At 32.1% G+C, this 23,285-nt stretch overlaps 1 long non-coding RNA gene across 1 annotated transcript; it reads right to left on the bottom strand.

Annotated features, from left to right (window-relative positions):
* Nucleotides 1–4,456: 4,456 nt before the first annotated feature.
* On the bottom strand, nt 4,457–19,260 carry LOC148626885 (uncharacterized). The gene is made up of 3 exons (XR_015917162.1): nt 18,955–19,260; nt 17,978–18,065; nt 4,457–4,902 (listed from the first exon to the last, which is right to left on the bottom strand). It is a non-coding gene; the product is annotated as an uncharacterized LOC148626885 (long non-coding RNA).
* Between the last annotated feature and the right edge of the window lie 4,025 nt (nt 19,261–23,285).

Below are 23,285 nucleotides of genomic sequence, written 5' to 3'. Positions count from 1 at the left end.
CAACGGCCGTCACCCGCCAAAATGTCTTGCCACCAAGAAACATTACTGCTGTGTGATCAAAAGAATAGTCGGTTGTAAAAATGATTACCTATAAACCGCAACAAAACATCTACGTATTCTTTGGTCATTTAGATGGACATTGATGTGACCTAATGGTATAGCAGTTTTATTATAGTGATTATTTATCCAATAATATGCAGAAATTCTTTCCCGGTTCGTACTGTCAGTTTACACCTGTTTTATGATGTGTTGGTATTTTATATCAAAATTGTGATGACAAATCGACCTCCGGATGAAATTGACCTGCAAATATTACATATCTTTAAATTCAATGCATGTCGTGATGTTTTTAAAAAATCCATGTACTTTTTAATAGGGTCGGTGCAATTATTGTTTAAAGCCACATAACTTAAACAAACTATCAAAGTATTAAAATTTGTCAAATACATGAAAGGAGTAATCGTTCGTTTTACATAGAGAAGAAAAGTAAAAATAAAGAAAATAACATGCAGAAAATGAACTTTTGGTCAACTGCTTCAAATTTTTCTAGGTTTACTTTTATGAGATACTTTAATGATATAATTTTATTGCACAAAACCTGTGATTATATACAAGGATCTGATTGTGAAGATTTGTGTGTTAACAGTAGATAATGATGATCACAAGGATCTGATATAATTGTGAAGATTTGGGTGTTAACCTTAATTAGATAATTATGATCATTTATACCATTTAAGAACCTCTGTTTTCTGAAAAAAAAAATCATATACGACTATCAGGTTATGTGTTCTAGTAAGATTAGATGAATTAGATGAAAATATGACAGAACGAAATGATCGATCAAGGAAACTCAATGTGTTACTAAATTATATATTATGGAATTTCTTGAAATAATATTAATCAAAGGCTTCAAAGTTTGGACTAGAATATCCCACACTGTATATTACTTACTCATTAATGACGGAGTAAGACTTATAGAAGGCTGGAATATCCGGCACTGTATGTTACTTACTCATTAATGACCGGAGTAAGGCTTATAAAAGGCTTTAGTATCCGGCACTGTATGTTACTTACTCATTAATGACCGGAGTAAGGCTCATAGGAGGCCAGTGTATCCGGTACTGTATGTTACTTCCTCAATAAAGATCAGGTTAAGACTCGTGGGAGGCTAGAGTATTAGACACGGTATTTTAGTAGAGGTAGTTGTAAAAAATGAGAATAGAATGTTTAATACTTGCATAGAATATTTGAAGCATTCTCCGAGAAAAAAAGCTAAAATATGTGTAGGAGGTATGAACAGCAAAATCCTTGTTCTCCCATGAAAAGATTAATCAAAAGGAATTTTGAAAATTTAGCTTTATATAGTTTTTTTGTAGTTCTAGTACAGTAGCACTCTTTATTTAAATGTTTATGTAAATAATGCAATTCTGTAAAAAAATATAGGAAGTTCTGGTTATATTTTATGTATTATTAATCCAGATGACCAATGAGATACAGAGCTAAGAATTTAAAGAAATTGTTAATCTTGTTTAATTCTATATTCACTAATTCTTCTGAAATAGTCGTTTAAAAGGAATTACTTAACTACGCTGCACGATTTCATTATGTCAGTTAAAATGTTCTTCTTGTATAAATGCACTCCTGAGACTACCTTGTTTGTTGTGTGCACCATATTAGCCAGAACTACATAAAACTATCTATCAATAATGCATTATACAATATGCTTAGTTATGATTTATTCTTTTATACTTATATACTTAATACTACACACAGAAAATGATTAACAAGCATCGTTTTGGTTAATTGTACATATAATGAATTATGGACTAACATATATAGATTTAAAATTCAATACTTTCTTTAGCAGTCAACTTGCATGTACATGTACTTCAATGATTAAACACAATTCCTCTTTCAGAAAATCATAACTGTTATTCACCGAATATGGGCGTATCGAATAAAATGGCACAGAGGGATGTGTTCTGTGTTTGTTTCTGTACGGACCGTCCGTAATTGAATAACTGAAGTCTATATTTTTCTACTGCACTACTAAAATATATCACGAGCTCTTAATGAATACATGTTACAATAATAGTACGCGTAATTTTTAGGGAAAACATTATTTACCTAAGTTCTTCCTATGTTTTCAATATCTCCGTGGTTATCCTTTCTTTCAACAAATTCAGCTAAATATGTTCAGATATGTATCAAAGATGTATGTAGTACTCTTAAGATATATCTAGCCAACGACAAAAGTTTGGGTGCAGCTTGTGTTGTAACTGTATTCATGTTTTATGATGTTTCTTTATCTATATCAATGTTTCAATGTTATAATGCTTTTGTAGTGACGACCCTATTTAACAAGTAGCATAACCTAGTTCTTTAAGATTTTGTGTCATAATCTGATCATAGCTTCTGTGCTCAATGTTGTAGATAGAGACAGACATGTCAGTCTATTTAACACACAAAATTCGATTTAGAAAATCGTCGTAATTATCGCAATTTCTAGCACAAGCGCATTGGTTGTTGAATATAAAAAAATCCATACAATGGAATAGTCGGAATTTTACTATATAGGAAAGGAAAGTTGTTAATAGGAAAATCAAAGTCAACACTTGTGTTAAAGAGTTTAGTCCAAAACTATCCTCTTTTGTCGAGATTAAGGCCAAGATTGTGAGTTTCTGTTATGTCCTTTAGGGCAAAAAGACGTGGACAAAAGAGATAAAAAAAAGTCATCAAATTCTGGATTATTTAACAGATGAAATATCATCAATATATCGAAAGTTGGAACCCAAGGATTTTACCATTGTTTATCTTACTGGAATAAGTTCTGGATGAAGTCCTACTCATTAGTGAGGAGAAATAATCACCAAGCTGCACAACTGGATGGCATATATTGCATTGACAGTAATTTGGATAAGATTTAAGCTTGAAATGAAATGGATACATATTATGTTGGCAAAACTTACATTCGTGGAGAGAAAGAAAGAATAAACGAATTCACAGGGAAGTATTATTGGAGTTAGCAACATGATTGGTACTGGACAAAAGCTAAATGCTGAATAATATGAAAACGTAGAGAAAAAAAAGACACATATCATGATAAAAAATAAAGAAGTTGACAAATCCTACGCAAAAATAAGAGGAGAACGAAGAAAAAACAGTGGAAAAAATAAAGAGGAATACGAAAATACTATTTAAGTACATGTACAATGACCAATTCCTTTAAACGCGTTGGTATGACTAGCTGTTCGTCTTCTACATACAGAGCACCTGTCGTATTACTGCCATTGTAATTTATTTGCCATATAATTTTTACTACCAATATTTTGCCAAGGAAGTTAAGCTGCTACATTTAAAAACGAACACACCACTTACTGCACTTTGTTGATCGAAGAAACATAAATCATAAAATGACATCTTAAGAACGTATACATAGTCAGTAAATTATGGATTTATGCAGTGCATCTTCAATAATATACTTGAATGAAAAAAATGTCCACAAAATTTCATTCATAATATATTTCATAATGCTCACAATGTTATAAATAAAATACATAATTCTGCCATTTTATGCATCGCTGCATTTTCCAAGTGGATGTAATTTAAATTCATCTGTGACCAAATTATATTTAATTTGGTATATTAATGACAAACTGTCGCGATCAGAAAGTGGTGAAGTTAGGGTAAAAAATGCCTTATTTCATTGTAATTGTGTTTGAAAGTGCTACAAATGTTAGATGCCTCGCAGAAAAACTGATAACGTCTTAAATCAACATCTTGTTAATATGAACCCTAAAAAGCTTTCAAAGCATCATCAACAGGCTAGTACTGCTCTTGGCCTTTCTACTTGAGAATCAAGTGAACAAACACAAATATAAAAGGAAAACATATCATTATTGCAACTAACAAATTGCTCTAAATTAATACCAGTCGGTTTCAATTGCAATAAACCACGTTTTTGTTGTTAATTTATATACTTTATTACACCAGTTAAGCATTTTTGGATTATGTCATAACTAAAACATTTGTTGAATACAACTATATGATATATTGAGCTTTGCCTCGTTTATTTTTAGTTTATTTTTGCTGCAGTAAATATTGCACGACTTGTTCTGAAGCAGTCATGTGTAAATAGAATAAATTTATAGAATTTCTTTTACATGACGTATCTTCGTGTTCGAGAAACATTGTTATAAAAATTAATATATTCATAAAAAAATGACTAAAATGCTTAGATAAGCAAAAATCGTTTTAAATGTATTTGCCATTTAAAAAAAATATACTATCAACTTATAATATAAGCATTTGAATGCACCGCTGTTGTTTTAGAAGAAAACAACCAGTCACGGTCGTTGAGAAGATTCAGTCTTTGGTTTACCTTAAATACATATTTGTATACATCTCTCTCTTTTTTTTTAATATAGTTTATCTTTTTATTTTACACTTCCTTAATTCCATGATATTCCAAAAAAAAAATGCCCGATGATATTGAGAACTTACTTTTACTGCCTAGGAAATTTAGTTTTCATTGATTGGGTTCTTTTTTAGTCATCTGTACTACATCTGTATAATAGGGTTTGTTGTATCTAATATGTATTCCTTCAATTTCAGTGTTTAGTAATACATTTATATTTAGTACTTTGTGTGTTTAAAATTAAGGCTTAATATTTGAAAATTTGTATGCCTTGATACTTGTAACTTATTTGGAACAATTTTAAAACATTTATGTCCATATACACTGTAGTAGCTTTCGCATTATCAGGAAAAAAAACATTTCAAATGACGTCACAAACGTTAATCAATGTGAAGACCTCATCAACAAAGACAGAAACATACCTACCAGACGTCTTCAATCCCGAGGATTCTTAGAGAACTGGGATAAATCAAGCTCTGTGTCACCTGTTGATACATAACACATCGAGTCAAGTTTTCACATAATGATTAATTACATAGGTTTACAGTCTGTATATTTTGTTTGCTGTTGTGAGAAAAAATATGTATACATTGAAATATCTAGGACGTCTGTTACTCGTGTCAGTTAGTACAAAACTACATCTATAATACTATTATACCATTGAAGTCAATTACATATATTACAACTAAAAGTGGATCAACAGCGATCAAAATCTAAGGGCAAAAGAAAAAAAAACAACAGAATAAAAAATTTGCAGTAACATAAGTAACCTACAAATATAAAGATATTAAAAATAAATTATTCGTTACTCCTGCATAGTAGTTCTGGACAAAACCGTCATGTTTCTCATTTATCATATACATAAATACTTTAATCAAATCATGGGCAGAATTAAGCAAATGATTTTAACAAATGAATCAGAAACGGTTGACAAAACGTTTGCACGGACAAAGTGCGGCGGTAGGGTTGATAGCAGGAACAACAGACAATAAAATGAAACACTAACGTTGGATTTCCTGTCTTGTCCAATATAGAACGATGGTAAACTCTTCTTTAAAGAAAGTTTTATATAATTTTTGTAAATACACATTCTTTGAGCTCAGTAAATCGTCCAACAGACGGCGAGATTAAAGATCGTCCAGTAAATTTGAGCCTCTCGCATGATCCCGGGCTTTTAAGGAGGAAAGCCCAATATTCCAATCTAGAAAATCGGCGAAACCCCGGGATAAAGAAAAAAGGAAATACTCTCAAGTCTCAACCACTCGGCCTTCTATAAGAATGATAACTATGGAGACAGACATATCACATCGATTATTAATATGACAATGGTGTCATTGACTGTCAATTACAGTAAAATAAATTTTATAATAGGTACTACTTTTTGACAAGCGAAATACATTATAAATGGCCGCTTTCTGGTTTTCTTATCATCGTGTTCTTATACAAAAAGATAAATTTACTTCATTTGTACCGATCCCCCGTTTTATTATTTGAATTAAACGAGAGATCTTCAGATAGAATGATATATTTTGACATTGTACATGCTCTTATAATGTTCCCTTTAAATGTACATTGTTTTTTCTCCATTTCTGATGATTTTTTTCTTTTAACTAGATACCCAGGGACTAAACTTTTCCACTTTCAATGTATTTATACGCTCTTTATATACCTGTATTAAAAAAATGTTTAAAAAATATGTGAAAGCTATTCATAATAAACATATGTATTACTATTGCCGGTTTGTTTTCTAAATTTTGGCGTTAGTGACAACCATGCACAAGAACATTTTTCATTTGTAATTTAATCAGCCCTACTGTTCACGGGCACATGCGAACGCCATTCAAATGGTTCTGGTTTATCACGCGGAGAATCTGTCATTTCTACCCGCGCGACTTCCCACGAAGTCTCGTACAATCTCGACTAAGATCAATCACCAAGACATACTATGCACGTTCCTTTGCCAAATTCACCACTAGGTCTCACTTTGATGATAGATTTTCAGTTCTTTTGTAAAATCAATCTAAAGTTTTCAACAGAATTTAGAATCCATTTTGTTTGTTTTCTTTCATCTGCACAGCATACATCATCTCTGACATTCTTGTTTAATTGTTAATCATTTGTAGTAAAATTTGCGAATTAGCACTCTGTTCGTTTGTGCAGATTAGTTATGTTATATGTGTCAGATGGTTATATAAAGTGTTATAACGACTTATATATAATTGCCGAAGCCAGCATAACGAAGCATTAAAGGTCTCCAGACGTTTCCCTAAATTTATACATTAAAGGTCTCCAGACGTTATCTTACATCACGAACTGACCCCACTTTAGTTCACATTATAAAGTATGTGTTGTTGTTATTATTTCAACTGCATCAAAGCGTTTGCAGTAAATAGTGTTGAAATGGAATGATAATATTGTTTACACATTGCATAATGAAAGTTGTATAGTATATCATTGTCGTGATGCAAACATATGGCATGTAAATATACAGTTGTAAATATTTTCTAAGGAGTATAATTGATGTATTATCGTTAAAACTTCAGAAATGTATGAAGTATTGTCTAAGAGGAACCTCCCTTGTTATGTTCCGGTAAAGTTGTAATGGAACATTCTGAATGAACATGAGTGGTACGATTCCAATTAACACATGTACAAATGAATAGTTGAATATATGACTAAGAAAGGGACAGAACATACAGAGGAACTTCCGAGTATCGCCCTGTATGCTATGGTCCAAAGGTGCATTTCAATCTATTTCTCCGTGTATAGTCCATGTTTGTTTTATAATATTCAAATTGTTTTTTTTTATCAATTTTATTGAAACTGTTTTTGACTCTCGATGTTTGTGGATCGAATACTGTTATGATTGTTGTTCTCCTTAATCAGATTTTCTTTACCAGTAGTTTCTCATACTTTTCGACAGTAACGTCCCAAACCCAATCAAACAGCCAAAGCATGTTGTTGGTATTTCAGAGCGGGCGTTGAACTTAAGTCATAATAAGTGGAATAATTTTCTAGACTAAAATCTTTTGTATTTAACATCAATCCACGACATCACAGCTTTTCTTAGATGTTTTTGTTTCTCGTTGATAATTTTGTCTATATTAATGAATTTCTTTTCCGTTTTTCCTCGAGGCACTTTTTCTCCGAGCCCGAATGTATCTATTCATCATACACATGGTAAGTACATTGAACAGACAGGGGTGTATGACTTTTATCAATCACCAGAGTTTTCAATTCAACTAATTTATTTATCTTATACAAGAGTACACATATTAAACGGTAAATGAGGCCTTTCATATCTACCCTGATGGTATGTTTTATGAAAACCCTCATATCTAGATATACAGATACTTTATGATATGAAACACATTCTTTAAAAGCAAAAAAAAAAAATGATTTACTCAAAAAAGTAAACCTCGACAAAAACTCTTTGAAAGATCAGCGTATATTTTTTATAACAAACGAAGTGATCTTTCAGATATAATCAGACACGTTTATTTAAAAGATCCTTGCTAATATGGAAAATCTTAGATTTTTAGATTAGAAATGTAATATCACGACTAATATTATGATGTTACAAGTTTATTAACTTGAAGTATGAAAGGGGAATTCAAAGGAAAAAAAATAACATGATTTTTAGAACTAGCAAAAAATCCACAAGTATAGATTGATACGAAGATAAATAGCATATTATTTTGTATCATTTGAGCAACATGTTGGGTGACCAATCAATGAGTGAAACTAAGCATTTGGAATATTAATACAAATAGTTGAAAACTACACTAACCTACACTAACCTACACTATACCGCTAACACTCAATGTTTCTGAATATCTAATGTAACAAAAACAGAGATATATTTCAATGTATCACATAGTGTTTATCACAATGCATAAAATTTGTGATGACTGTCTGTCTGCCCGTATGCGTGAATGTATGTATGTATTTATGTAAAAGTATGCATGCTTTTCCCGTGAACAATTTTAAGTAATAAAACAACGCAAGAGTTTGAACTTACAAAACTATAATAATTACCCTTTGTCCAAAAGACCAATGACCCAAGGTTATCGTTTATTTATATCTCAGCATGATTTTTAACTTAAAACACTTTATTCAAAATACTTCATCACTCAAGAAATAAATTAAATGGTAAAATATTTACTTTACCGTCAGCCACAACACAGACCTAGCCATTTAGAAGTTTGTTTGTTGATCGTATAAGTTCTTACATAAATTTATGTTTTCTCAGACCAGCTACTGAAAGCAGCTCCCTACCGAGCGCTTTTACCAATGATAAACATATCAAGTTTTGACACACACCACGATTTTGTATCAGCATTACATCAGCTTATCGCAATGACTATCAATTCTGATCCTTATCTACACTTTACTGTACCCAACACTGTCCGCCCAGACAATTACGACTGTATCATACATACATTTTTATTTCTTCAATTTGCAAAAAAATGTTTGAACTTTTATCTCAAAATCCATTTAGTACATACTGAAGTGTGATAAATTTCTCATAATAATCGAAGATAACGACAAGACATCCAGATGTTGAAAGAACGACCCAAATTCCACAGATTCACGAACAATTGATCCATGGTTTATTGACCGTTGAAAACAATATTTGATTTTTTACCTCTTTGTTTTATGTCAAGTATATAATTTAAGTTGAGTGCTATAAGACATACTATAAAAACTGACATGGCCTCACCAGCCTGGCTAGGGTTAGCCAAGTCTTGAAACTGACATGGCCCAATTTCGGTTTCGCTTGGCCCGAAAGTTTAATGAGCAACTCGGTGGGTGTTTCTAGAAAAGCAGAGGACGCTTACCCTACCGGTGCACCTGGTCCATGCTTCAGTTTTTAGTGGAGTCCGAGATGCTCATTTGCTTTTGTTACTTTATATGTATGATTTTAGTTACTTTATGTTTTTTGTTGTGTATGTCTGTTTTCCATGTCTGGTCTTTGCCCCTGGGTTGCATTCTTTTGATTACAGCTATAACCTTGGTTCCCTTGATTACTCTTTAACAAATAGAGGTTACCATAATTTTAACAAGCTCTGTATTCTGCACGTTGAATTTTCTTATTCAGTTGAAGCGTGTGTTTTGTATGCTCAAATTTCGAGAGCATACAGGAACTGGTTTTAAGTTTTGAAGGGACATACGAACTTATTCTTACTATGCATTCGCGATGAGTGGTCCTGCAGAAATATAATTGTCAACAATCGAGTTTATTTTTTTTAATTTTTAAACGTTCCAAACCTGAAGAAAAGATTTAAGCGACCGGACAAATCCGAAGTATCGGAAGTCTGGCTAAAATCGAGACCAGGACAGGACAAGCTAAGCAAACAAGGTCAGACCAGCTTTTGGAGCATGGCATCCTGTTATAAACGTCATTGCTATAAAACTGGGATGTTTGGCAACATGATTTGAAGAATGTCTTTATTTCTTATAACAAAACTCGTGCAAGTAATGCGATTCATCAAATGTATATAGTTTAAAAAAAAACATTCCACGTGCATTTTTAAATGACGTTTTAAATGCTTATCATCAGTACAAAAAAGTAAATACATGTAATAGACTAACTTCATTTTGTAACTGAAGTATACCCAACTCTTTTAACAGCCAAGTTTAGTCTATTTGGAACGTTGATTTCACTAGAAATAGTATGAGTAAAAAAATTAAAATACTCAAAAATTACCTCTTCTATCTTATTGCTGAGAAGAGCAGGGATGTTAAATATTTCAGTTTACCGCTATCATTGTTAAACTATGTCAAAATATCCATTAAATCTTATTTCTCTATTAGTAGAGTCCACAATGTGGACTAAAGTCAACTGCAACATTTTCATCATTATGGTGTTTTATTTCAGACAACTTAAAACTTTGTTTTCTAATTATCAGTCGTAAAATATCGATAGTACAGGTAATCGTAAAATGATTTTTAGATGCTTTTAAGAGTATCCACTCGGCGGATTGTGTCAACGTTTCCTTTTTTGAATAATTAGGGGTTTAATTTACTCGCATGATGTTATTTTTTGTTGCTGCCGCTTTCTGGAATTCTAGCGATAATTAAAATGCTTTATCAAGTTAGTCCTCGTATTGAGGATTAACAAATTTGAAATCAGCGATCAAATTAGCTAAAGCTTCATCCAACATTCCTTTGCAATCTCGATTAGGTTAATTTTATAAACATCTTAAGTAATGAAAGAAGTAAGTTTTATATGATGAAGAGGATTGACTGTTACATTAACGTCATTTTAGCAGACGAGACATTTATGGTCAGCTATATTATTCTTCCATTACTGATTGGTATTGGAGTAATTATAAGGCTATTAAACTTATCTATCACCAACTCGGTATCAATCATTATAAGAGTTACAAACGCTTAGTGCCCTGCGTTATCGTCTGCTATGACGTGTGAATTAATGGCGTCGAGTGACATCTATGAACGTCGAGTAACCGGACCAGATGTGACCCTTGACCTGTCAGCCATCTTGTGCAAAAGTTATCGCAATTAAATCAAATCCACAGTGTCTATTGTTTTTGTCAATATTTGATAATTTGATATCAATATAAATTGAAATGATTAACGTAAGTGTAAAGAGAATACAAATAATAACACTGTTACAAAGGAACGTGTATTTATGACATTTCTGGAACGCAAAATACAACTAGTAATAAAAATCGTGACATTTCTATATTTCTATATGGGATAACAATTATTCGTTTTTCAACGATTTTTTTTAAGTCCGACAAAAATAACAAAAACCGTGTGTAGTTGACATACAAATGCGAAACACATGTCTATTCGATAAGACTTATAATTGAAGACTCGTGTTCATTTCGTTGGTTTTTATTATCTTGAACCTTCATTTGTGTATTGTTGACTTATTACTTCTTCCCGTTTTATCTTCATTTTTACTTAGATGATGTATCTATCCTGTTTAATGCACAAAGATTTTCCAAAAAAATATATATATATATATCAAATCGAAAATTTCATAATCATAGAAAAGGTTAAAACTATAAATGAGTATGTAGCGACAAATAGGCGACGATAAAGTATCTTAGGCACCTGCCGTGAAATAAATACATAGTAAACATACTGTAAAAGTCTACAATAGAGTACACGCATTGTTACTCGGTTATACCGTCCTGTAATAATGTTTTTGCAAAGAAAGTGAATTATGATCCCAGATAATTATAATAATGATTTCAACTAGAGCTGAATTCTTACGACCGATTGAGTCGGTTACATTGTCTAAAAATAATATAAGGATCAATTTTAATATGGTAATATAAGCAATTTATTTTCCATGCCGAGGTTTTGCTTAATTTATGTGCATTAAAGGAAATTTCGGAGTTAATAAAATGGTAATTTAAAATGTTCCGTAGTTGTTAAACGCAGACTATTTTAGTTAAAGTGTTGGTCGGGCGCCAGTGGTTCCGGGTGGTTGACAAACCGTTTCCAATTCTTCATCAGTGATGTTATTGTCCGAGAAATAAACTGACAAATAAACTTCAAAATATCTATAAAAATGATAAATCGTTGTACAGACCAATATACATCGGCGTCAGATTCTCCTACACCCAGATCATATTTTATGTAGAAAAAAATGAAAGAATCCTTTAATATACTCCCCGCTCTATAAATATTAAAAGTGAAATAGACACCCCAGTAACACTAACTTACTAACACTTTATTACACACTATAACATAGTATAATAGCTCTTATAAGGTTGGTCGCTATCTAAATAAAGAATTCAATCTAGGGACTGTAGTTAAGATGCCACAAAAACCACAAGAATATGGACCTAAAATTCATGTAACAACTACCTTTAAAAAAAAACCGAATAAGCATGGATCTGTAGGAAACTGGTAATGTCTACAAAATAGCTAAACAAACACAGAAATGTTATAATATACATTTATTAAATGGGTTGGATGCAATAGACCAGAATATTTGTCCTGAGGTACTGAGAATGAACAAGTGTTCTATTGCACGAGGCCAACGGCCGAGTGCAATAGAACACTTGATCATTCTCAGTACCAAAAGACAAATGTTCTGGTCTATTGCATCCAACCCATTTAATAACTGTTTTATTACCTAATTTGTCTATGAGATATAATAAAGAATGGAAATGGGGAATATGTGAAAGAGACAACCATTCGACCAGGAATAGGAAATTGACCGCTCCATGTTTACGTATTGGCAGACGAGAGTCACATCTACGTTTTTACACCGAGTTTTTTGTGTGTAAATTCTAATTCAATGAAGCACTTAAAAAAGTTCAACCAATCAAAAGGCTTGGATAAAGGTCATTATGGGGTCAGTGCAATAGACTCCTCAAGGAGGCTATTGCACCGTGCAAAAGTACATCGACAGTGCAATAGATCGCCCTGTCTTGAATAAATTTTGAAAATAGAGAAAAAATGTGTATATTTAATAAACAAGATAAAACCTTATAATTAGGTAATAATATAAAATATCATCTACACATATAATATGATGTCGTTTCCAAATCAACTCTCCTAAATGTTCTTTACATAATTTGTTCTTTTTGGAATGGCTCTCCATAAAATTGTTAAATTTTAACTCTAGAACAAGTTTAGAGTAAACAACAGACTATGTAAGAGCCGTGTTTACAGATATACCAGTTGGTTTGATCTTTGGTTTATGTACACCATGTATTGTTTGCATTTATTTCCTTAGTATTTAAAATTATAATATTACTATTTACACTGTTACTGATGCTGATCACGTGATATGGAAATGATATGTTAAATCCATGTTATTATGATTCTGATTGATCTTGATAAAACTATAATTGTTGTATTTATCCTTTAATTCCTTTAAAATATCACACGTATCGCAGTTGTTTATCTTATCCCCATGTATATCTCTATAAGTCTCAATGTAATTTATGATGTTATTAATGGGGTTTGTTGATAATCTACCTTAATAGAGGTTTACTTTCTGATGGGATAGATACCCAACCTTATATGTTTATGGTGATGGAACAAAATTATTTGCAAAACCTTGTAAAATTTACACATTTTAGGGTTTGGGGGTTTACGACAGAAACAGACAGATATTAATTTTGTTTTGATAAGACTAAACTGTTGCATCACGATGACCCCTGCATAAGACAAAAACTATATTGCAGCATTTTTTGGTGAAACAGATTGCAATTTTAGACTCTATGTCCTTATTCAATGCAATGATCACATTTAAAAGCAATCAATCATTGCGATATAAACTTGTCTTTTAAAACATCTAGCTTGCTTTAGGTATTATGCAAATGTTCAATGATGCCCTTGTGATCCCCGTTTGATTTATAATGAAAATCGTTTGGGTTATATTTACTACAATGGTAAAATAATGAAAATATGATCAGCAGAATATGTTTGTTACAATTATTTGAGCAAAATCTTATCTGAGCCAATAAATCTTGGAAAGCCTTATATTTTTGTGTTTTTGTGTATTTAGTAAAATTAAAACTAATGTGATAACAAACTTGCGTTTCTAAATTCAAACAAATAATATTGACTTTCTTTTGAATTGTTTTCTTACTTAGTGTTCTTATATCCTAAACACATTTCCTCAATGTTCAATAACGAGTAGAAAGGAAGACAAAAAACAAAAAACAAACAAACAAAAAACCAAAAAAAAAACCAAAAAAAAAAAAAAAACCAAACAAACAAAAAAAAAAAAAACAAAACAAAACAAAACAAACAAAAAAAAAAAAAAAGAAGAAAAAACCAAAACAAAACAAAACAAAAAATACTAAAATCGCCATGTTCACTTGATTTTTTTTCAGTTTAAAATTGTGTTGGTTATGATGTTAAATATGCTTTACCATCTGATGTGTTCAGGTAAACAATAAACTCTTTATTTTAATGCTTATTGTATAAAAAACAATGGATATGGTGAAGGAGTAATCAGGGGAACCAATACTCTAGCGGAAATAAAAATAATGTAATCAAGGGACAAAGACCTGACAGGCAAAACAGACATATACAACAAAATATATAAAATAACCAAAGTGATATGTACAAAGCAACAAAAGGAAATGAATACCTCGGTTTCCACTAAAAACTGGGAGTATGGACCAGGTGCATCGGTAGGTTAAACGCTTCTGCTTTTCTAGAAACACCCACCGAGTTGCTCATAAAAGTTATTTCCGGGATAGACGAACAAGGAAAGGAAAACTATGACACGTTGAACACATCAGTCCTCAACGCAACAAATGCATTAGGGTATAACCTAAAAACTTCAGAGATCACTAAAAGGTCTTCAACAAGTGATAGAACACCTTTAAGTAAGCTCACAAAGGCCAAGAACAACAGTAACAAAATTTACGGTTACAGAACGATGGAACTTCTTCAAAATAAAACTAAAAATTGAAAAAGAAACGAAGCAAAGACATATTAATAACCAACATCTGAACGTTAATATTTTCAAAAATTATGCAAAAATAAAAATAAACTAAACCTGCTGTACCCGAAATATTAAAAAAAATACTAAGATATGTTAACAAAAAGTACATTTATATTCTTAAAATTCAAGGTGTAACTGTATGTTTTCAGTAAGTTTATACAAAATAAATATATGATCATACATTTGCCTCTATTTTTTCAGTAAATCATTTTTCATAGTTCATCATGCCTTCCAAAGCACTCTAGTAATATGTTTTTACTGCATATTGTGGTGTATGGTATCTAAATGTACGATCTCCATGTTCCTCAAGGGCCCAATTCGACCTGGTATTATTGAAAAGATAAGTCAGATTCGTATACCCCTATGTTATCATAATGTGGATATTTATGACGGTAAATGCTTATTTCAATATTAACAGTCTGAACAAGAAAATTTACGACACAATTCAATGAAGGTAATATATTTCTTTTCAATGAACATTAGTGCAACACAATCAAGCAATGCAATAATTCCAAGAAAAAGTAAAAAAAGAGGTATTTATTTATATAGTTACAAAAAGTATCAAAAAGACGATAAAACATAAACGTCTGCCATGTAATGGTTGGTCTAAAGTTGGTATCATTGAACCACGAATAGTCCAAAAATTTCAAATGCATAAGTAATGCATCGCACGGCAATTTTAACAAAATTAAATAAAATAGAAATGAAAAGAGCATGAACTTCCTTGGACCATTTTTTTTTATAAGTATTACTTGCTTACTAATGTTATTCTGTGGGTCTTAAAACATGTAATAATACATATTTTGCAGGTATTTTATGAAATCGGGTCCCGATCATTTCGTTGAAAACTGTGGTAGCCTTATTTTGTTGGTATATCTCTTTTTTTATGTATTTTTACTAATGATATCGAATTGTGTAATAAACTGGTTTAAAAAAAAAACATTAATATATAATGCCGACAGTAAATACTAAACAGATCATAAAAATATTTAATGTTCAGGTGCACCATTACTGTAAAGATAAGGAACGAACCAGGTTCTCATGATGTTAGATAATCTCCCGGAGATCTTTATCACTTTTGTAAAACATTTTTGACATGTCTTTTCTAGATGCTGACAGTTGACATAACATTGGAATATAACATTCATCATAAAGTGGAAAAATTTTGATACTAAACAGAACTGAATCTCAGTTACACTTTACGTCAGCGTATATATTTTAAATGCTCAATGATGTCTTTGTATGAAATAAAACATTTATTTTTCTAACTGAAAAATCGTGATCGCCCAGTGCTTATGGAAATGTATTTGGTTATTACGGGGGGTGTAGTCGACAAGTTTGAGTTCTCTTAACATGCAGTTACAAAACGATTATAAAGAGGCTCTCACAAATATATTTCTGTATTGTAAAATTGGCAAATAATATACATGTAATTTATTATTATCTCAATATCCACAAAGATAAGAAAGATTGAAAGCAATCGACGGATGGAAGCCAATTTACAATACCAACATTTGATTTCTATTTTATTTGATATATTAAAATCTATGTTGCACAATTTTGATTATGTTACGCTATTTAAAATCAATCCGATATTCTTATATTTATGGTAGTCTATGCGCTTACTTATTGCAGCCCAGATAAATTCCGACCCTTCAAGTGAAATATGTCTATTTTGTTATTATATTATGCTTTTACATCTCCCTATTATTTGCTTTTACCGTCTCTAGAGACTATAAACCTGATGAATAGATTTGTAAGCACTAATTTGATATAAAGAATTCTTTTTCATGTGCGTTTCAATACTCATCTAATATAAATAAAATATACAGATGTTAGGCGTTCTAAAATAGAAGTTTGGATTGGAATATTAAAAAAGGACATTTGAACTTCCGCGATCGAAAGTCGATAGATTTTTTTTTAATGTCTGACATTGACTTTGTCACTTCGAACTTTATCTAGATATTCAATCGGAATAACCAAATCATATTTATATATCTAAATGGTTTTAACTCATCTGATAAATATGAATAATCATTTATACTTTAACTTTTAGATACAAAAATCTATGACTTAAATAATTGGTTTTTTTTTAAATTAAAAATCGCAAATGTAGTAAGAATTACCAATTTTCATTTTGTTCTGGGATTGGTAATCTATTATAAAAAAAAAAAATCATGGAATCAACACAGCGACAACAGCTGGATTTTCCATGAATTATTTTATTAGATAGTTTATGTCGAAGATGAGATTTTTAATGCACTTAGAAAGAAATGTTTTCACTATTTTCTCAAAATGTGTGGTACTTTAAGCATTTAAATTAATTTACATTATGTGCCTCTCAATTGCCAATTCATACAGAACTATAAGTACATATACCTTTTAACCAAAAGTACGAAGATAGTTGAACATTCTACATTATGCTGTAGGATAAATTTTAACATCATTTAACCAGAACCCACTCTCTGGATTCAACCATGCATACAAGTTCTCGCTCTAATGAACCACATCAAACACAAAAAAAGCAGCCTTGGGCTCGATACCAAGAGACACTATCAGTAAAAGTAACATTCACAAAGTGACTTGACTCAGATAACATCAGCCACTGTCGACTCTTATAAAACAAAACATTGGCTTTATGAATGGGACGATTTGTTCCCAGTTTTAAAACCAAGGTATATTATCAGTTTTCGATAAGATACAAGTTTGCTGAATATTTCTCTTCGCCATTCAATAAATAATCGCTTCATTGAAAAAAAGGATTTAAACGAAATAGTTGTAAGTTTAAACATTTCATCCTTGATTTTGTGATAAATCATCAGATAGCACTATGATTAGAGGATATTAAACTTGAGTGACAAGATAGCTATATTTATTATAATATTCATTTAATTAAATGCTTCCTTGAGTTTCCTACGTAAATTTTCTTACGAAGAAACTGTCAATAAAGTACATGATCCGTAACTTCTGCTATAACTAGGATGCAGCGTGCTGACCGAACTTTTTTACCCACTTGACATACACATAAAACACACTCAAAATCATCAAAATAGATTTTAATGGAGAATATGAATTTACAAAGTATCTATCAAAATCACTTTCCCTACCTTTAAATGTGTGATTTACTAATAATTGTTCAACTTAAATGGAGCAAGTCAATTGTCATTTGCATGTGTACCAGGTACGGACTCAAATCTGAAATATACATTAAAATATGAATAATCTAATATATTCATTTTGGTGTCATAAACAATGTTAAAGCACAAATATTTGTCGCTTTCAAGGCAGTTAGTCTATAAATATTCACAACTTTAAAGTCATTGTGTCATCACTAAGGAGCGTCAGTTGCATATGTTTTGCCTTCAAAGTATCGCTTGTATATTTCCCTAATTATTATTTTTTTCATTTCTTTATCACCGACAAAAATAGATTTTTACGAGGTCTGTATTGCCAATATTTTTACATTGTTCCTAATAATTTCTCTAAAATGTACTTCATTGAGATTTAGTAAATTAATGACAAGTTTCCGACTATTTGTAGATATATTAATGTCTCAATTAATATTAGCAGATCAAAAGACCAATTTATGCTCTTATCAACATATGCAGGGAAGCACGCGGACCTCGTCGAAAGCCTGGTGTTTTATGGAGAAATTAAAGGCTTAAACGTTCCCAACTCTTTTGAATGTTTTAGTCAATCTAACGATGACTCTGTCACTACAACACTTCAAGCAGCAGGCATTCCTTGTACCTTTCTTCAAACTAAATTGACTTATGATTTCTTTAATAACGGCTATAAATATATAGACTTGATTTGCCTTGTTAATGAACCAAAGTTCCTTACAGAGTGAACAGTCAATGTAGAATAATTTTCTTTCCGTTTACGGACATTATTTTCATTTTATTGAGTGAAATGTTACCATTCACGGTAAAAACTGACAATTATTATTGCTACCTGAGATAATTTCATAAATACGATTTCGTTCCTCCATTGAGAAATTTGGATGCTGCTGCGAACAAATACAGAGATTTAACGACCGTTATTTTTCAATTAAGCATTGCTGGAAAAAATAACAGCTACTTACCACATAAATTATTTAAGACAGTCCGTAAAAAGCCTTCTAGTTATTGTAATAAGCATTTCCTCTTATAAGAGCAGTAATTACTGAACAAAAAGTAAAAAACAGATTGTAATGGCAAAATTCGTGGTCTAACAATGTTGGGTTCTCCACTTGTCATGCAGAAAATTACTGCCCTGTCATTTTGACGATGAATCTATTCACCCAGTTATTTATTCCATGCTTTCATGTTTGATTCTTTCCGTCTCGGATATTTTCCAATATTAATTTTCTATTTAAATATGATTTAAATTATTGTTTTTGTGTGCTCACTGTGCTCGAGCGCTTATGAAAAAACATAGGATCTTTTGAAATTTAAAATTTTCATTTTGATCCATAAAAACTACAATTTATGAAACTGGGTATGAAAGCTTTATTTGCCATAATTTAATTTACGACATCATTTTTCAAAGTAAATGGTTGTTTGATGGCAGTATCTATTGTCGTTGGGACCCGATGTGTGAAAAAGTTTTCGAAATTCGAAACGATAGTTTTTCACTTAAACTGAATCAAAACCTCACTTCTTACACTTTGTTGAGCCTTTATTGATGACAGACTGAATCGACCAAGACGCTTACTTTTACAAGAGGAGAGTAACATGTGTTTTCAGGTGGTCCAAAGAGATGTGTTTAAAGTGACAGAAATGGCACAGAGACAAAGTAGCAGGGAAATACATGAACTGCCTTCGTTTTGTTATTTCTACATTACAAAGGAATAAAGACTTATTAGACAGATGTAAAATGTTTAACAAACAGTTTTGTCGGCAGTTAGTCTGTACAACGCCACACTAAACGTCATCATCGCTTCATCAACTCTCTCATAGAAAAGTATAACTCCTCTTTCAGTCGAAGTTTGGTTTCCGTTTTGCGCATACATGTGATTTCACGACCTCTTTAACATCGATTATATGTCACCCGATTATAAAACATTTTGTTCAGTCAATTGATCATATTTTTTTTGTTTCCGACTCGTCCATAGAAATTTGTCTTGTATCAGAGTGAATTTAAATGGGTCAATCTCTAATACTACTGGCATCTTCAGAATACTCAAATTAAAAAATCTAGAGTAATTTACAACACAATTGCCTCTTTAATCGATAATGCCTAACTTTTTAAAACCTAGTATAAACTTAAAAATTTAGAAATAAAAATATGTCTGGATGTAAATATGCAAATGTTTCCTTACTTTAAAGTTTATTTATTTTCAATAATTACATAAAACTTGCATGCCATATGTTGTATAACGTGTCGCCGGTGTTCTTTTACATATTGTAGTCGTGCCCAATATTGTAAACAAATTATGGATCTTCTCTAATACTTATTTGTTTTTATTATTTGTAATAGCTGAAAACTTTTTTCCGTTTGGTTCATAGAGATACGACTTGAATGCCAATAAGGAGTAGAATAGAGGTAAATTTATAGTTTCCATAGATAATCTGGTGTCCGTGTGACTATTCAGATAAACTTTAACCGATAAAACCTCGATATTTCGAATGTACGCTTTAAGAACTTTCATTTGATATGCAACAACCTTTCCCTCTGAGAACATTAAACTTTTGCACTTTTGCACATATATGACTTACCAAGGTTGAAACTCTGATTTTTGAATGTGCTCATTTAGACCTTCAAAATGATATACCACATGATATATGAATTTTAGGTTGTTGTAGTACCGTTGTTTTTTTTAAAATGGTCCTTGGTATTGTGTCAAACAGTTGTATTTCAACAGATCTTTCATTCCGTGTAATGATTATATGTATGTCTATTGTGAATTTTAAAATATATGCCCCCGCTCTGAAAAACTAAAATTTCAATAGATCCAAAACAAAACAAAATATCTCAAATCTGAAAACAGTATTGTAAGCTACAGAACTTATGCAACAAAATTACAAAACAATTTCGGTAATTCCAGAACTCATTTTGAGCACAATGACATATGATGTAATAACAAACTCTACAACCGGAAGTCGTAGAGACATGAAACTACCACCATAAATCTTAGAATTACCTGACCTTGAAAAAAAAACTTACAAGGTGAAGGTCATATAATTATGTCAATGTCATAAAGCGGATTCTGCAAAACATTTAAATTGTCATAACTTTTGAAAGAGTAATCACAGGAACCAAGGTTTTTGAGTAATCAAAAGAATGTAATCCAGGGACAAAGACCAGACATAGAAAATAGACACACACAACAAAGAACATTAAGTAACTAAAATAATACATACAAAGTAACAAAAGCAAATGAGCAACTCGAACTCCACTAAACACTGGGAGCATGGAACAGGTGCACCGGTAGGGTAAGCCTCCTCTGCTTTTCACGAGTTCATGATGACGACCATAAAACTTTTGTAGTGATGATTTCAATCTTGTAGCAACAAAAATATTTTTAGAATTCTAGCGCGATACAAAAAGTCTGCGTAGTCTCGGCAAGCTCTGGCATAACGTATGAGTTGTGATATGAACACTCCATACGCAGGTGCTGAAGGGATGTTGCCACAGATAAAAGGAAAGGTGACAACTTTGAATGAAAAGTCATCACGTTTGTCGTAAAGTTTGGTCAATAGTTTTCCTTTACCATCGATTTCTAAGTTTAGGTCAAAATATGAGGCTGACTTCACAGTGTCTGTAGTATCCTTTCAACATTAAAACATCAACTTAAAATTGTTTAAGATTTACAATGTTTCCTCGGTTCAGCTTATAGAGTGTCAAACGTTCTTATAGCGTGTCATAATTGTATGTCGTTTTGAAGGTAGGATTTTGGAAATGTGCAGATGGTTGATTGATTGATTATTGGGGTTTAACGCCCGAGCAGCAATATTTCAGCTATATTCAGGTGATGAACATGAAATGGGATGGTAAAATGAACATGAAATGATGATGAAATAAAAAAAAGGGATGGTACGCAAGGAAAATATGGTCGACAAATTTTGATTGCCACAAGAAAAAGGGAGGGATTGGTAGGGTCGGGCAATTTAGCCTCCTGTGGCGGAGCGCAAAGGTTCCTACTCCTATCGAATACCACAGCAAGGTTCTTTAATATGCGAGGAACGGGGCATCTTTCCCAAAACGGTGTACCACTATGGTTTGCGGTCAGGTTTTCCGTATTATAGCCTGACAACCCCAGAATGTAACACGCCAAGGGTACCCCATTCCACCACCTGGGGCACACAACCCAGTTACTCAGTGGGCAGAGCGCCCTAGCCCCCGGCCAGGTTTCTGAGAACTATTTAGTCGCCTTTTACGACAAGCCTATTCTTTAAACACGTGGACCCGCAAGGGACAGATTGAAAAGTTTTCTCATAGGAAATTTTCCATAACTTATTTGTGCCAGTCCGACAATGTTAAGGATAAGGATGATCAAAATGAACTGAATTTAATGTTGATAATTAGAAGAGATGGATTAAAGCAATTTTTGTACGTTTATCTTCATTTATTCATAAACTTTAAGTATTTAATTTGATATACAGTGAAGTAACAAAAACAATAAGCATATGTTACTTAAAGTCTTTTTGCTAGACAGTATCGAATCTGCTACACGTCGTCTTTTTAAAAAAAAGAACTGATATGTGAAAAAAAATTACGTTGAGGTAGATTTTGTATGTTCGTTTGAAGACGTATGTCATTGATGTTCATCAGTAAATACAATATCATATAATATGATAAAGAAGGCTATATTACAGGAAAACACAGAATCTACCATCCAAACCAAAATGTATGGCCTACATAAATATCTTTCTAAATGCTACAATTGGATTATGTATAACTTTTCATGGAAATGATTGATTGATTGATTGTTGGGGTTTAATGTCCGAGCAGCAATATTTCAGCTATATTCAGACAATAAACATGAAATGGATGATAAAATGAACATGTAATGAAAAAAAAAGGATGGGTCACAAGGAAAATAGGGTCGACAAATTTTGATTGCCACAGGAAAAAGGGGGGATGGGTAAGGTAGGGCAATTTAGCCTCCTGTGGCGGAGCGCAAAGGTTCCTACTCCTATCGATTACCACAGCAGGGTTCTTTAACGTGCGAGGAACGTGGCATCTTTCCCAACACGGTGCACCACTATGGTTTGCGGTCAGGTTTTCCGTATTATAGCCTGACAACCCCAGCATGTAACACGCCAAGGGTACCCCATTCCACCACCTGGGGCACACATCCCAGTTGCTCTGTGGGCAGAGCGCTCTAGCCCCCGGCTAGGTTTCTGAGCACTATTTAGTCGCCTTATACGACAAGCTTAGCGCTGCTGCAGGCCTATTCTTTTAACACCCGGACCTGCACGGGGCTCATGG

This window comes from Perna viridis, chromosome 1 (assembly GCF_037379345.1).
Source record: "Perna viridis isolate PV_CMFRI_1.1 ecotype Kerala chromosome 1, ASM3737934v1, whole genome shotgun sequence".
NCBI lineage: Eukaryota > Metazoa > Mollusca > Bivalvia > Mytilida > Mytilidae > Perna > Perna viridis.
This window is presented reverse-complemented; position numbering and strand designations above follow the sequence as displayed.